Consider the following 6,784-nt stretch of genomic DNA (forward strand, 5'->3'; position numbering starts at 1 on the left):
CATATGCAATCTCGATAAAAATGTAATAGAAAGTCGTGTGATGTTCACACCATTTTTTTCCCTTCTCTTTGTAGCTTGTACGCAAGTGCGAAGACCCTTGCATTGATAAGAGATATTTCTCCACCTCGGAGTTCATCCTTAACAAGTGGGAACGGGCTCTTCAGTTCAATATTTAAGAAACATATGCAATCTCGATAAAAATGTAATAGAAAGTCGTGTGATGTTCACACCATTTTTTTTCCTTCTCTCTCTGTAGCTTGTACGCAAGTGCGAAGACCCTTGCATTGATAAGAGATATTTCTCCACCTCGGAGTTCATCCTTCGGTAGCTCAGTTGGTAGATTATTTTTTTATTCCGAACAAGTGGGAACGGGCTCTTCAGTTCAATATTTAAGAAACATGCAATCTCGATAAAAATGTAATAGAAAGTCGTGTGATGTTCACACCATTTTTTTTCCCTTCTCTTTGTAGCTTGTACGCAAGTGCGAAGACCCTTGCATTGATAAGAGATATTTCTCCACCTCGGAGTTCATCCTTCGGTAGCTCAGTTGGTAGAGCGGTGGACTGTAGTATGAATTGATATTGAAATCCATAGGTCGCTGGTTCAAATCCGGCCCGAAGGAACAATTTTTGCCACATTTTTATGTTTTATTTTTTTATTACTTTTTATTTTTATTATTGTTATGTAATCAATTTTGAACACTCACGACTTTTATTGTATTTTATATAAGAAAAAAGTACCTCTTACCCCTTCAGAAAATCAGCTAGGCTGTGGGGATATCATTATCTGGGTACATTAAAAAACTAGACGGCCTGGGAATGTTTGTCTCCAATTAAAGAACAAGCAGGGTCCGTCCCTCCGGGAATTTTTTAGCCCGAGGGGATATCATTATCTGGGTAGGTACATTAAAAAACTAGACGGCCTGGGAATGTTTGTCTCCAATTAAAGAACAAGCAGGGTCCGTCCCTCCGGGAATTTTTTAGCCCGTAGTGATTAGAGAAAATCAGTACCTATGTACCTACCTAATTTGTTTAATATTCAGGGTATTCTTGATTTGATTTTTTGATTTTACTTTTATGTAATGATTTAAAATCAAGACTAGAGCCCATTCTCCCTTTATTCTCAATTTATTGGCCTTGCTCGGCGTAGCTTAACATAGATGACGCTAAAACCGGTCTTAAATTAACGACTGAAGCGTTATCTAAAACTTTCTCGCGAGACCGTAGACTTGGGGTTAAAAGTTCTTCTCTTCTTAAACACACAGTAACTTCGAAATTTGAGATGGGTACCTTCCTACGCGTTAATTATTATAGCTACCTATTGCAATTTCATTAAGTGGTCATTTTGACAATTCTCTACCTTAAATAATATATCAGTTAATCAACTTGTGTGTTTTCCTTAATGTTATAATTATATCTGTTTTAAAAGTTGTGTTTTTATTTTTGTCTTAATATTCTCAATTATCCTCGGCCGTTTAAAATCATTATCTTCGCTTTTTGTTAGGTAAGTTCGTCATCAATGATATAAATTCTAAGGCGGAATGAGTTTGGCCATTTCTTACCCTACATTCAATTTCCAATCACTACTTTCTTGTTACCTTTTTTGGTCAATTTTGAACGGAAGATGGCTCAACTCTTTGAAGTCTTGGTTCTCGAGGGAATATTTCTCTTTGTAAATATCTGTTAGCTTAGCCTTTTTTGTGTGTTTTGTTTTCCATTTCCTCCCGTTTTCTTGATGATTGTTCAGATGTTCGTCTTTTGAAAATGTTAATAACATTTGTTTTGTAGAGTACCATTTTATTTTATTTTTAGAAATTGTCTAATGTATACTATAACTACTTACATATTTGTTATTATATGTATTAATTTAATTAGCCTTACTTTATCATGGACACTCGTTGCTATGTTGAAAGCCCTGACCCCAGGAGATGTTCGGTAGTAGAACAGCCGCGGGGGCGCGGGAGACATCAAAAGTTCACAGAAAAAGACGCGGGAGACACAGGGAGAATACGCGAAGACCAGAGGGCTTTCAACACAGCAACGAGTACGACCCTTGCAATGAACTCTCAAGAATATGTAAGTAGTTACTGTAGGTAGATTGGTACGTAAGAACCAGTAAGTTAGAAAATAGAAATTGATTGTGTTCGGTATTTGCATTTTCTAGTATGTACCTAATTCTTATTGGATGTGAAAGAACTTTTAGTTGTAATCAGCGTAGGTACCTAGGTAAAATAGGTAGAAAAAACTTTTGAAATAGGTACCTCATATAGAAAAAAAAAAGATTCGACACTTTTCATTCTGGTAAATTCGAATTCTTTTTATTTTTTTATTTATGCCTCCTAATTTTATAAAATTTGCCTCCTTTCTTTTCATTGAAAATCATTGCTAAGAACGCTTTTTAAATAGGTACCTCATATAGAAAAAAAAAAAAGATTCGACACTTTTCATTCTGGTAAATTCGAATTCTTTTTACTTTTTTAATTATGCCTCCTAATTTTATAAAATTTGCCTCCTTTATTTTCATTGAAAATCATTGCTAAGAACGGGTGGAGCTTGGAGATAGCTTAATTTAGGTGCTACTTTTTAAATAGGTACCTCATATAGAAAAAAAAAAAGATTCGACACTTTTCATTCTGGTAAATTGGAATTCTTTTTACTTTTTTATTTATGCCGTCTAATTTTATAAAATTTGCCTCCTTTATTTTCATTGAAAATCATTGCTAAGAACGGGTGGAGCTTGGAGATAGCTTAATTTAGGTGCTCATGTCTTTTGCATGTATTGTGCTTGTGAGAGGTTTGTGACTTTTAATTATATCCGCACTTTATGGTTAGACTGTTTTATACTAGGTACCCTTTTTTTTTTTCTTTCCATTTCTTTTAGTGATAGGTATTTATGGATGTGGGTTTTCCTTGGAAAAATAACACCTTATTTTGCTTAGCTTACATGATTAATCTTGCACTTGGTACCTTCTATGTATTTATTTTGCTAATGTGTATTTGACAGGAATTACCTTTGCTGTGATATTAGGTACGCTTGGCTTTGTGTTTAGAAAAATATGCTTCTCATAACACCTAACAGTCGCTTACTATTACTAACATTCCTACTGACTATATACACATGACTTTGTGGCATCTTTCCTATAAGTTCAAAGTTAATTAGAAGATATTATAATTTAATATCGTAGCTTTGCTATTAATTTCCTCTAACCATGTGCATCCATAACACGCCAACAAAGCAATTGAAACATGGCAACGCTGTATTGCGTGGCATAACCATAGATTTCTTCTATATCTATGGGCATAACCTCTCTGTCTTTTCTCATAGACCCATATCGGGAGATATACCTTCAAATAATTGTTGAGGTAAACGTAAACACTATAAACATTTAAACGTGTTAGAGGGAACCTCTTGAAGACAACTGAATTTAGCAGTAATTTTTTCCTCCCTACCAACAGTCTCCATGTAAAAATTATAAACTGGTAAGCTACGAGTATATCATCATATCTTTACTATGTTACCTCTCAACCTCGCATTACTTTTTAGCCCGTCCTTCCTTTATTATTAAGATAGTAATAAAAATAAGGGTAATAGAAAGTAAAAAGGTATAGTGGACGGGCTATTGTATTTGCTTCGGTGTCATCTGTCAGTCTGTCTGTCACTCTGTCCGTCTGTTCCCATGGAAGGACTTATCCAAACCTGGTCGACCTATATATCAAATTAAAGGTCAAATAGTTATTAGGAAACATTAAAAGGAATAAAGGAAGAACGGACTCTAGTCTTGATTTTAAATTATTACATGAAAGATGGAAGTATGTAGGAACATACATTATGTAGTAATAGGGAGCGCGCAGCGCGACCGTAAAAGGGTATAGTGGACGGGCTATTGTATTTGCTTCGGTGTCGTCTGTCTGTCACTCTGTCCGTCTGTTCCCATGGAAGGACTTATCCAAACCAGGTCGACCTATATATCAAATTAAAGGTCAAATAGTTATTAGGAAACATTAAAAGGAATAAAGGAAGAACGGGCTCCAGTCTTGATTTTAAATCATTACATGAAAGATGGAAGTATGTAGGAACATACATTATGTAGTAATAGGGAGCGCGCAGCGCGACCGTAAACAAAGGAGCGCAAAGTGCGACCGCATGCACAACCGTGCGAAGCCCCAGGAGCGCGCAGCGCGACCATATGTACAACTGTGCGAAGCCCCGGGAGCGCGCAGCGCGACCGTATACGCAACCTGCCGAACACGCAGTGCAAGTAATAATAGTACAAAGGTCCTAATTTTCTTTAACCACAATCGAGTAAACTACAGGCTAAAAAATTCCCGGAGGGACGGGCCCATCTTCTTCGCTTTTATGTAGGTACTTTGACAAAAGTACATGATTATCTACTGTAAAATTTCATCGTTGAATAATTCTAGACTAGACTAGTTTTCACCGTCCAAAGATTATTTGTTTAGGTTAAGATTTTGTTGCTTGTGTACTTATGTTAAGATTCGTTTGTTTTTTGCATTCCAATTCATTTGTATTGTGCTGTTTTGTTTTCTTAGTATACAGGGTGTCCCAGAATTTATGCTTAAATTGTTTTTCTCGGAGCCTGTTTGAAATTTCGAAAAACAAAAAACCCCTTAACTGTTTGATTTTTGAAGCGGGTATTTTGGCAATATTGCGATGCGCAAAAAATTTCGCGAAGTCCGCGAATTGGGTGCCAACTTTGGATTTGAGAACCCCTATTTTTTTTTTATTACATATTCGTTTTCAACGGTAAATTTTAAGTACAATTGACTACTCACTCGAATTTTTGCGGTTTTCGCGGAATTCGGAAACCGCAAAAACCGCGCATCGCAATATTGCCAAAATATCCGCTTTAAAAATCAAAAAGTTACGTTTTTTTTTTCAAAATTTCAAACAGGCTCCGAGAAAAACAATTTAAGCATAAACTCTGGGACACCCTGTAGATAGATATATACCTATCTAATCAAAATCGCTTCTATCATGTGCTATTCAGGTTTTATTTTTATTTATTTATTTATTGAATCGGTATACGCAACCTGCCGAACACGCAGTGCGAGTAATAATAGTACAAAGGTCCTAATTTTCTTTAACCACAATCGAGTAAACTACAGGCTAAAAAATTCCCGGAGGGACGGGCCCATCTCGGACGTCTGTTGCTTTGGGGTTTCACACCAAACTGGCATTTCGTGTCAAATCCGTGGGTGGCAGCCTCAATATTTTGGTCGTATCAGTAAAAAGAGCGTGAAAATGGCTATCAATGTTCATTTTATCGGGATACATAAACAATTGAATAGTGCTTCATATAAATACTCTTCAATAGAAACAGAAAGTCACGGATAGTCATTAAGGGTAATGCTATGGGAAGGTAGATAAGTAAAAAGAGCATGAAAATGGCTATCAATGTTCATTTTATCGGGACACATAAACAATTGAATAGTGCTTCATATAAATACTCTTCAATAGAAACAGAAAGTCACGGATAGTCATTAAGGGTAATGCTATGGGAATTGCGATGCTGTTGCAGATTACTCAAAGGTTGCACAGGTGATTCTTGCAAAGGTCACAAGTGGCAGTGATTGATTCAGTGTGTAACAATATTGTTCTCGGACTTAACTAGAAAAATAGTAACAGGATTTTGCTTAACTATTGAGCAATTTACTTCAAGCAGCATTGAAAGATATTTTTTTCCAATATAGTATTAGATATAAGTACACAGTAGGTATTATCTATCAGGTGAAAGGTAAACGTTATGTCAGTATAGCACACTGCTCTACATAGTAGGTATTATCTACCAGGTGAAAGGTAAACGTTATGTCAGTATAGCACACTGCTCTCATTATCATTTATTTATTTTTCAGACCATGAGCATATTCGAACACTGACGAATCGATAATCTTCATGAAAGAAAAGAAAGACGACCAGATTTTGCCTGTCTGTTGAAAGTGTGGAAATCGCCCAAAAAGGAGACCAATATAAAGTCAAAATGATACTGTAAACCCGATGATTAGTCCCTTTCCGGTCATAGCAAACACTAAGATCTTTTCAGTTGTTACCCATCTTGTACTCACCGCCTTCGATCGTTCGATCAGTAGGGATCCTTCAACCCGGTCATAGCAAACACTAAGATCTTTTCAGTTGTTACCCATCTTGTACTCACCGCCTTCGATCGTTCGATCAGTAGGGATCCTTCAATCCTTTCTTTTGTAGGTCCAGTTTTGTTCTTAGCTAAAAGAACATGCTGAACCTTGTACTCAAATACCTACTTGCTTAGCTCCTTAATGTTGAAGTGACTGATAGCAAATTGTCATGAAATTATTTTTTATTTAATTTTATTTACATTTGAGATTGAAAGGATGAAAGGCAATGTTTCTATGCAGTGTCCAGTATGTTACAATCTTAATAGGCAAATAATAACATAATTATACGTATGTGCCTAGATAAATAAATTATAGTTACACATCATCTGTAGGTACCTATCTATTTATTGTACGAGTACCTAGTATTAAAGTCATTGAACATGATACATAGCCAAGTACTTGAACTAAGTATGGGCATTAGGGCTCGAGTGCCAAAGAAAATAACATGTATGGAGTTATTATTGGCTTGTTATACCCACGTAAAGGTCACAGGCGATTGTGTGGGTGTACTAAAGGTAAAGGTTAGGGTTAGGCAATGTTTTGAAACGTGGTAATCCTATCCATACATAGTATTTTTTGCATGCTGACCAAAGCGTTCGAAATGTGCCTATCAAACTAGCTACATATGTCTC

At 36.1% G+C, this 6,784-nt stretch overlaps 1 non-coding gene across 1 annotated transcript; it reads left to right on the forward strand.

The window, feature by feature from the left end:
* The first annotated feature begins 532 nt into the window (after nt 1-532).
* Trnay-gua lies at nt 533-622 on the forward strand. The gene is given in 2 exon segments: nt 533-569; nt 587-622. It is a non-coding gene; the product is annotated as a tRNA-Tyr (tRNA).
* The last annotated feature ends 6,162 nt before the right edge of the window (nt 623-6,784 follow it).

The sequence above is a fragment of the Diaphorina citri genome, unplaced genomic scaffold, assembly GCF_000475195.1.
Source record: "Diaphorina citri unplaced genomic scaffold, Diaci psyllid genome assembly version 1.1 scaffold2967, whole genome shotgun sequence".
In the NCBI taxonomy this organism is placed as follows: Eukaryota; Metazoa; Arthropoda; class Insecta; order Hemiptera; family Psyllidae; genus Diaphorina; species Diaphorina citri.